We start from the raw sequence: 10,331 nt of genomic DNA, 5'->3' as shown, positions 1-10,331 counted from the left end.
TAGAAGCTTAGATTTGGAAAGGTGGAAATTCCCAGATTTATATTGATAAGGACTAGATTTCTGGAAAACCTTTTCACTGGAATTATAGCCTCCCTTTTTAATGGAGAGGGCATTATGGATTTTTAATTTTAAAAGTCTACCATAGTGTAACATATAGTGTATATTGAGGCATGAATCTTTCCATTTATCATTCACTAATTTATGTAAAAAATGACATACCTATCAGGTCTCAAGCTATTCTAATATCACTAGTCTAACAGCATAGAATTAGCTACTGTTAAATAAATGCTGATCCCCTGCATAATTTACAGGTAGAATTTTAAGTAATTGGGTCAAAGGACTAGGAGAGACCTTCCCTTTCTCCTTTAACTTCTTTAATTGACAGGATTATTTGCTTGAGATGTCAATATTTGTTGAGTGCCTGTGTACCAAGGCACTCATTTCATCCTCATTGAAATCCTCAAAGAGTAGAAGAGTTCTCCACATTTCGTAACTGAAGAACCTGAGGAGGCTCTCAGGCTCCCGATAGATCCCTAAGCCACACAGCTAGTCAGTGATAGAGCAGGGATTTGAGTCCAGAAACAATGTAAGAAGTTAGTATTATGTTGATTAGTAGGTGAGTCTCTGAAACAGAGTTAGACTCAGCATGTGTAAAATTGCTCTAAACTTACACTGTTTAGAACTGTGTTCCTTTTGCCTTTTTCTGACGCCTTCTCCGCTTTTCATCTGGAGTTATCTCTGTAAAATGAAAATTTGATCATGGCATTACTTTGTTTAAAACCCTCGGATGGCTTCTATTCAGCTGCTCCATGAGGCCCTGGGAGGTGTGGTCCTACCTACTCCTCAAGTCCCATCTCTTATACCCACTTGACTGGCCTGGCCTTTGTCAAGGAATCAAGTCTGTGTCAAGTGCATTTCCTTCTGCCTGGGACACCCTTACTATCCAGTTCACCTTATCTGTTACCCTTCAGTTTCTGCCTAAGTACTGATTCCTTAGAGAGCTTTTCCTGACATTCCGCCTACATCTGATCTCATGGGACTTCGTACTTTTCCTTCAGAGCACTTGTCAGTTGAATCACAACTGTTGTGGGAGTGTATTTTTAATGTCTCATAAGATGGTGAGCTCTGTGAGAACAGAACCCTGGCTCTGCCCATTGCTGTGTTAGCAGTGTCTGGCACAAGCCTGGCATGAAATCTAATGTAGCATGAGATGTAAGTAGAATGTTTCCTGTTTGCTAAGTGTGGGTGAGAAGAGGGCTCAGCAAAAACAAGGTGTTCAAAATCCCCACTTTCTGTGGTCAGAGGTCTGCAACTCTGTGGCCAGAATTTTCCTGCAGAGCTTTTTCAAAAGGTGTCATTTCAGCAGAACCAGTTCTCATATTGCCCCCATCCCCACCCCCATAAAAAGATGGCTGGAGGAGGGGGAGATGTCACCTTTTGTGGGAACTTCCCTCAGCAAAGGAGAGGATGCGACTTGGACATCATGATGTATCTGAACATTGGTGAGCCACTATCCCAGAAAGAACTCCCTATGCTCACAGCTTTGTGATGCTGAGAGGAGAGAGATGGGGTGACACTACATTTGTTGGGAACAGGATATGAAGTTCCTTGGACATCATGGCCCCCAGTGAATATGTGAACAATGGCTTGGGTCTTAAGCTTTTTTGCTAAAGCCCCACAAAAGTACCCTCCACAACCCATCTGTGACCCCAGCAGTGCCTCTCAACAAACATGTGCCCCCAGGAGTGAGATGGTATCCCAAAGGAGGGACCCATGGCTAGTCAGAAAACTCATGCCCGCTAACGTGGTTGGTTCACCTAGGGACCAACCTCTTTTGAACTTCATGAAGAAGTGAGTTTTTATGCAGTCTTTTTTGTTGTTGTTTGGGTTGTGTTGGGTTTTTTGTTTGTTTGTTTGTTTGTTTCAGGCAGGCTCTCACTCTGTCACCCAGGCTGGAGTGCAGAGCCATGATCATGGCTCACTGCAGCCTCAGACTTCTGGGCTCAAAAGGATCCTCCCACCTCAGCCTCCTGAGTAGCTGGGACTACAGGTGTACACTGCTATGCCTGGCTAATTTTTATTTTATTTCTTTTATTTGTAGAGACAGGATATCTCTTTGTTGCTCAGGCTGGTCTCAAACACCTGGCTTCAGGCAATATTCCCACCTCAGCCTCCCAAAGAGCTGGGATTATAGGCATGAGCCATCATGCCAGGCCCCTGCTTACTCCTTTTGAAATCTAGGTGGTTATGGCTGCCCTGGAAGGGGCAGATTGTGGATGCAACCCCCCTAACAGCAGAAACAGGCTATTTACAGGGAATGAGGGACTTCCAATTCTAGAAAGAGCTCTCCTTGCCTTAGGAATGGCTAGCAGACGAGGTACTAATACTCATAAATGCCTCAAAGATTTCATTTGCTTTTGAACTTGCAGAAATGGGATTGATGTGATTTCTGATTTCTTCCCTGGGAAAGCAGAAAGAAACCCTTCTTTGTATGGCTGCCCCCATGAGAAAAAGTTCAACAGAAAACAAATGCCCATTTCCCAAGACTGTTAATCAGAATGGTAAGAAGCAAAGGGACGAAGCTACAGAGGTTCTGGGAAAATCAGGCTGATTAAAGGTAGCCTGTGTTTCTCCTGGACTTGCAGGCTCTGTGGAGGGAAGCACACCTCATAAATCCTTTCAGACTGCTTTTTGGCTAACCCCTCAGATTTATATGAAGAACTATTTTAAGTGAATCAGTGTGTCTTTGTTTGCATCTTCTGGGATTCTGGAGACTGCAGCCAAGGAGCCAGTAAGGCTGAGAAATGGATTGAGCATTTAATCAGTTGAACTCTTCCTTATGTTTTCCTCATGTGTTCTCATAACAAGTGACCTTAGCCCAACTCCTAGTAACACATGATTATGGAATGTGCCCTCCTGAGAAATACTGCCTTGATTTTTCATCCTGAGCACACCGAAAATCTGAAAATTCAGATGAGTTTGTTTGGACAATGGTAAGAATAATATATGCTGGTGATACCTGCTGTGTGCCTGGTATTTTACATGTTACGACTGAGTGCCACAACAGCCCTGGTCAAATGAGGGGAAAACGAAGGCTTAGAAAAATGAGGTCACTTACCTGATCATGATGTCACTCAGTTCAAGCCCAGGTTTCTGCATTTCTAAATTTCCCACAGATTCTTATCAGCATCCTTGACAAATGAGGTAATGCCAGAACCCCCAAGTCATGACATTTTCATTGATTCCTTTCTTCCACCTGCAAACAACATCAGGATCCACTCCTTTTTGGGTTTTTTCTTTGAATATGCATCACCTATTTAATAATTCAGAAGTGGGATGATGCACTTAACACTAGGTCCGTGAGCTCAGAAGTCCCCGTGGTAGTAATAGCTAATGTTGATTGAGAACTTTCTATTGAACTGTCCACGACTGATTTGTTACATGCATTATCTCACATAATCCTTTCGCAGAAGTCACATCCCCTTCCCTGTCCCTTTTTCTGCCTTATTTGTTCATAGTATTAATACTTCCACACAGTACATCCACACTAACATACTTCAGCCTACTTACTATATTTAATGCTGCCCAACTCCACTAGAATCTAAGCTCTGTGCGGTCTGTATGACTTTTTAGTTATAAGTCCCTAGCAAGTAGGACCAGGTTCACATGTTTCTGAATTAATGAACAATCTATATAGGTACATCCCATCCCCATTTACAGATGTGGAAACAGGTTTGTGGGATTAAATAATGTGTTTGAAAGTGGAAGTAGTTATTTTTAACTTCAAAATCAGTTTTTATTAATGGTAACAGTAGCTTCCTATCCCCACTGTATTGTTGGAATGAAAAAAAAATATTTTTTTGAGAGACGGGGTTTTACCCAGGCTAGAATTCAGTGACATGATCATAGGTTACTGTCGCCTTCAACTCCTGGGCTCAAGCCATCCTCCTGCCTCACCCTCCAAGTAACTACAACTACAGATACGTGCCACCATGCCTAGCTAATTTTTTTTTTTTTGTAGAGACGGGATCTCACTATGTTGCCTAGGCTGGTCTTGAACTCCAGGCCTCAAGTGTTCTTTCCTCCTCAGCCTCTCAAAGTGCTGGGATTATAAGTGTGGGCCATTGTGCCTGACATTGACATGAAAAAGTTAACAAAAGAAGTTGGGTGGATGCAGTGGCTCACGGCTGTAATCCCAGCACTTTGGGAGGCCGAGGCAAGTGGATCACTTGAAGCCAGGAGTTCGAGACCAGACTGGCCAACACGGCGAAACACCATCTCTACTAAAAATACAAAAAGAAAAAGGCCGGTGCAGTAGCTCACACTGTAATCCCAGCACTTTGGGAGGCCAAGGCAAGTGGATCACGAGGTCAGGAGTTCGAGACCAGTCTGACCAACATGGAGAAACCCCATCTCTACTAAAAATACAAAATTAGTCAGGCATGGTTGCGCATTCCTGTAATCCTAGCTACTCAGGAGGCTGAGGCAGGAGAATCGCTTGAACCCAGGAGGCGGAGGTTGTGGTGAGCCAAGATTGTGCCATTGCGATCCAGCCTGGGCAACAAGAGTGGAACTCCATCTCAAAAACAAACAAACAAGCAGAATTTCACAGTTGTGAGAGACCTGGGAGATATTGGGTCAGCCTACCTACCCCCTTCTACCCTGTCCCCAGTGCCAGATTCTGGGACTCAGGTCCCCTTCAACTGGTTGGCCTGTTCCACTGATGGACAGCTACACTGTCATTGAATGGCTATAGTGTCGGAAAATTCTTTGTATTGAGCTGAATTTTATCTCCAGGTGACTTCCACCCATTGGTCTGAGTTCTGCCCTTTAGGAATGACAAAATAAAGGAAAATATCATTTCACATATTGGGTCCTCAAATCATGGCCTACTTATACTCACTTATGGTGTCTCTTGTCCCTCTCCAGCCATTTTCCATCCTGTTTACTTTCTTTGGCATGCCCTCCAGCTTGTCCATGTCTGACTTAAGTGCCTGATCCGGGACTGCAGGGGGGTATTGGGAATACATCACACCACCCTATTGTTCATTCACATCCCCCAAGCCTTTTTAATTTTTATTTATTTATTTTTTTTTTGAGACCGAGTCTCACTCTGTTGCCCAGGCTGGAGTGCAGTGGTGCCATCTCAGCTCACCTCACTCTCCACCTCCTGCATTCAAGTGATTCTCCTGCCTCAGCCTCCTGAGTAGCTGGGACTACAGGCGCATGCCACCACACCTGACTACTTTTTTTTTTTTTTGTATTTGTAGTAGAGATGGGGTTTCACCGTGTTAGTCAGGATGGTCTCGTTCTCTTGACCTCATGATCCACCCACGTTGGCCTCCCAAAGTGCTGGGATTACAGGCATGAGCCACTGTGCCTGGCCAAGTCTTTTAAAGTAAGCTACTGTTGTTGCACTGTAGTGGGAAGAAAGTGCTACACAGGTGGAACCAATAATTGCTGATGATTATGAAAAATAATAGTGATATCTGTGCATTCCCTCTGCCACACCCAAGACAGTTCTAAGAAGAATGACCACTTACTGAGTTCTGACTGTGTATAAGATACTGCCCTAGACACTTTACATACACACCTATTTAACTTTCTAAACAACCATATTCTTAGATATGATTTAGCTCTTAAGAAGACAGATTAGGATAGATTAACTGAATGTGTTTAAGATCACATAGCTTGTAATTGGTGGAGCTTGGATCTGAAGCTATGTTTGTCTGACTCCAAATCCCAAGCTTGATAAGATTTACTTCCAGGAGCTATAAAGAGGATAAGCTTAGCTATTTGAGGGTCTCATTGTTATTCTCTCTGAAAAACATGCAAGAGAGATATTTTAAAGAAGTGATGACATCTTCCTATCATTTGAAGAAAGGAAAAGGCCATATTATTGTGTTCCTGCTTGTGCCACTTATTCTATATCTGTTCATCTCATTTAGTCCTCATGACAGTTCTGTGAGGTGGGCACTGTCATTATCACCATTTCACAGGTGAAGAAACTGGCTCAGAGAGGATAAAGCTAGGTCACTCACACAACATCCTGACTCCAGAGCCACCATGCTTTCATGCTTCCCACCACACAAACGCCACATATCAGAGGTTTCTGAACTCTAACTGCCTCCCTCCCAGAGGGTCTCTAGCTAGACCCTTACCCACTGTGATAGTCTCTCTTCTCCTGTCCATTACTTCCAGTCTTAGAAACGGACAAAATTACCTAAGCAGTAAAGGAGAAAAAAAAAAAACTGTTCACTAAATTAGATAAGCATTCATTCATTCATCAGACTTGCTATATGTTTGGCTTTGGGCCAGAGATCAGCCATGGAAGCAAAGTAAGAAGTCTGCTGAGTTACTAGAGCTCAGCTGTGATGTGACCATCGTGCTTCCTTCCTTCCCAGTTGCAGAATCCAATACAAGAACACGTGTGAGTGTGGCAGGTGCTGTCAAGACCCAGTCATTTAGCAGTGCTGACTGAGGGCCATAGACCAACCAGAATTCAGACTGAGTTGACTTACCAGGGACCACTAGATTTGGAATCCTACCAAATCCCATTACTAATCTATACTCACCCAATCTTTTTTACTGGCATCATTCCATTTGTTCCAACAACATGGTAATGTAGGCTGGGCAACAGTTCATTGCTCTGTTTTACAAACAGAGAATCTGAAACTCAGAGAAACTAAAAGACTAGCCCAGAGCATCGCAGTGTCCAAGGGTGAGAGCAGGATGCAGCCTGCTGGAGCTATGAATCTTGTGGTGCAGTGGCACTCACTTGTCCCCTTTCTCTTCACTCCTCTCTTGCACTGCCCCCAAACTGCTTGCACATCTCTCCCCTTGCCATTGGCCTATTGGCTGCAAAGAGCCACCAGCTCAGAAAAAACAATGAGACCAAATTGGAACTACTCTTTCGGGCTCCACTTCCCAAGCCTTCTGGTTACCCTGACTTTCCACAACACAGGTGCAGTGGTTTGCAGATTGTCATCGGTCTTCACCTTCACTTAGAAGTGCAGTTGACTCTCTACAGCACCAAGCTGCCGTAAGCATTCTTTTTCTACAGGCAAGTACCAAGGTATTAATCTTAATGTCACACTAACCCACTTGAAAAACTTGTAACTTCATTGACTTTCTCTAGGGTAGACAATAAGCTCAGACATTATCCCAAAAGCCAAGGATTTCCTGTAATGGCTTCACTGAAGGGTATTTGACCTAAAGCTCACCCTGCACTTTGCCAACAAGCAGAAGCAGCCCTCTCCACACCACCCGCTCAGAGCCCCAGCCTGCTGAGCCTCCATCTGTATCTCTAACCCTTGCCAACCACCAGCCTACCCTTTCTAAAATTATGACCTTTCAAAAATGTTATATAAATAGGGCTGGGTACAGTGGATCACACCCGTAATCCCAGCATTTAGGGAGGCCGAGGCAGGTCAGGAGTTCAAGACCAGCCTGGCCACCATGGTGAAACCTTATCTCTATTTAAAATTACAAAAATTCAGCCAGGTGTGGTGGCTCACATCTGTAATCTTAGCACTTTGGGAGGCCAAGGCAGGTGGATCACTTGAGGTTAGAAGTTCAAGACCAATCTGACCAACATGGTGAAACCCCATCTCTACTAAAAATACAAAAATTAACTGGTACAGTGGTGGGCCCCTGTTATCCCAGCTACTTAGGAGGCTGAGGCAGGAGAATTGTTGATCCCAGGAGGCAGAGGTTGCAGTGAGCTGAGATTGTGCTACTACACTCCAGCCTGGGCGATAGGGGGAGACTCTGTCTTAAAAAAAAAAAAATTAGCCAGGCATGGTGGTGCATGCCTGTAGTCCCAGCTACTCGGGAGGCTGAGGTGGGAGAATCACTTGAGCCCGGGAGGCAGAGGTTGCAGAGAGCCAGGATTGTGCCACTGCACTCCAGCCTGGGTGACAGAGGGAGACTCTGTCTCTAAAACAAAAAATATATAAAATTATATTATATGTAACATTTTGGAATTGGCTTTTTTCAATGTAGAATAACTCCCCGGAGATTCATCCAAATTGTGATATAGGTTTTTTTTTTATTATCTGAAGTCAACACATTTTTTAAGAAGTTTTTCTCTTTAGTTTTTTTTAATTAATGAAAATCTGTAACCAAGGTTATCGAAGGTAGGTGCCACTTCCTAGCTAGGAGACCTTGTGGATTACTTGATATTTCTGAGACTCCATCTCCTCACCTTTAGAATAGGCATAATAATTAGGTCTTTATATTATATTCCCCTTATTAATGGAGGCTAATTATGAAGATGCAATACCATGTTTTCTTTAGTTACAGAGTAACTCCAAGACCTTGTATTTCTGCGATTGAGATAAACAACAGGTCTTGTGCACTATTTTGAGTGGAAAAACATTAGATTCAATGATCTACCTTTTCTGAGACCACCTGTCGTTCATATTGTCCAGCAGAAAGGATCTGATTGGGTTCGTTTGTCATTTCCAATATACAGAGCCCATAATGGACCCACACCAAACCCCTTGAAAGGTGTTTTCCTCTCTGTGGTTCTCTTGCAGAAGCACTAGGAGAATCTTTAAACTTCTCTGTCTGACTGTCAGTCAGAACCAACTCACACTGAAGATGGAGGTTGCCTTGGAAGGGATGCCCATGTCACAGAGGTGTTCTGGCTAAAGCTGATGACCACTGAGCAGATAGGGACTAAAAGCAGAAAAGCAGGGAGAACAACTGATCCCGTTTCATTATCTGTAGACCAAGAACGGAAGTGACTTTGTCAAACATAGTAAGAAATGAAAAGTCCCCATTCAGTCAGCATTCTCAGAAGAGGACTCTGGATATGACAGGTACCTAGTGCTTACTGGACCCCCATCAAAGACAGCTATTCCACAAGGTTGTTTTAAAGAACAAAATTCAATGGCCAGGAAAACCTTTGGCCAACTCTAAAGCCCTATATAAAACACTAGTTATTTCACCAAGTCACCTGATTTAACATGAATTCAGTCTTCTCTACGCTTTTTGTGTATAAAAGGAAATTTCTGGGGTATGTTTGTGAAAGTGTATGTGTTTTTTTTTTAAATAAGAGAGCCTAGTTTTTCATAACTAGGAAGACCAAGAAAATGAAAAGTGCATACAATTGTCCTTTAGTATCTGAGGGAGATTCGTTCAGGATTCCCTCAGATACCAAAATCTGTGGAAGCCAAAGGTCCTAATATTAAATGGCATAGTATTTGCATTTACCCTACACACATCCTTGAGTATACTTTAAATCATCTCTAAACTGCCATAACACCTAGCACGATGTAAATGCTGTGTAAATAGTTACATTGTACTCTTCAAAAAATGTATGTTATTTTTTATTGTTATAGTGTTTTCCATTTTAGGGGGTTTTTGTTTTAATTTGCTTTTATTTTCCAGAATGTTTTGTTTTGTTCTGAGACAGAGTTTTGCCCTTGTTGCCCAGGCTGGAGTGCAGTGGTGAGATCTCGGCTCACTGCAACCTCCACCTCCTGGGTGCAAGTGACTCTCCTGCCTCAGCCTCCCAAGTAACTGGGATTACAGGCATCTGCCAACAGGCCCAGCTAATTTTTTGTGTTTTCAGTAGAGACAGCGTTTCACCATGTTGACCAGGCTGGTCTTGAACTCCTGACCTCAGATGATCCACCCACCCCAGCCTCTCAGAGTGCTAAGATTACAGGTGTGAGCCACTGCGCCCAGCCGCAATATTTTTGATCCATGGTTGGTTGAATCTTCAGTTGGAGAGGACGACTCTGTGTGTGTGTGTGTGTGTGTGTGAGTGTGTGTGTGTATGTGTGTGTATTAAGTATATGTATTTGCTTGTGTTTCTGAAAGGAGACAGTAGAGTTCAGTACAGAGCTGGAAACGAGTTCCCCACGGTTCCTGTGAAATGTCTTGTGTCCAGGAACATACAGAATCGGATGATCGCTTCTGTGTTTGTTATGCTAAGGGTTACACAAAGGCTACCAGGTAGGAGATGACACAGAGAGCACAGCTTGGAGCACAGGTGGGTCTCTAGGCATATCCAGGGTCCTGGGCTATACAATGTCTAAAACAGACATAAAACACACATGTTTACAGGATGCTGGCTCTTTCCTCAGACTCCACATTTGAGACGCAGTGGAACTGAACTCCATCTTTGGATATGAAGTAATTTTTCCCCTTTCAGCTTTGAAAATAGAAGTTTGATTTAGGTCAGATTCAGCCTGGGGAAATGAGAAAATTACCCACTGGGATAAGTCCTTCCCCCTTCAACACTGTAAATCGCTTTTTCCACTTGGCAAGGGTCTCCTTGCCACAGTAATGAGGAACTCTTGCTGGCTGCCCTGACCCGT

General features: G+C 43.4%; 1 protein-coding gene across 1 annotated transcript in view; it reads left to right on the top strand.

Annotated features, from left to right (window-relative positions):
• The window catches only part of JAK1 (Janus kinase 1), a 255,358-nt gene that overhangs the window by 15,498 nt on the left and 229,529 nt on the right, over nt 1-10,331 (top strand). The gene's annotated exons all lie outside the window — the stretch shown is intronic.

Source organism: Callithrix jacchus, chromosome 7, assembly GCF_049354715.1.
Source record: "Callithrix jacchus isolate 240 chromosome 7, calJac240_pri, whole genome shotgun sequence".
Taxonomy (NCBI): domain Eukaryota; kingdom Metazoa; phylum Chordata; class Mammalia; order Primates; family Cebidae; genus Callithrix; species Callithrix jacchus.
Note: the sequence above shows the minus strand (reverse complement) of the source record. Positions and strands in the feature narration are given on the sequence as shown.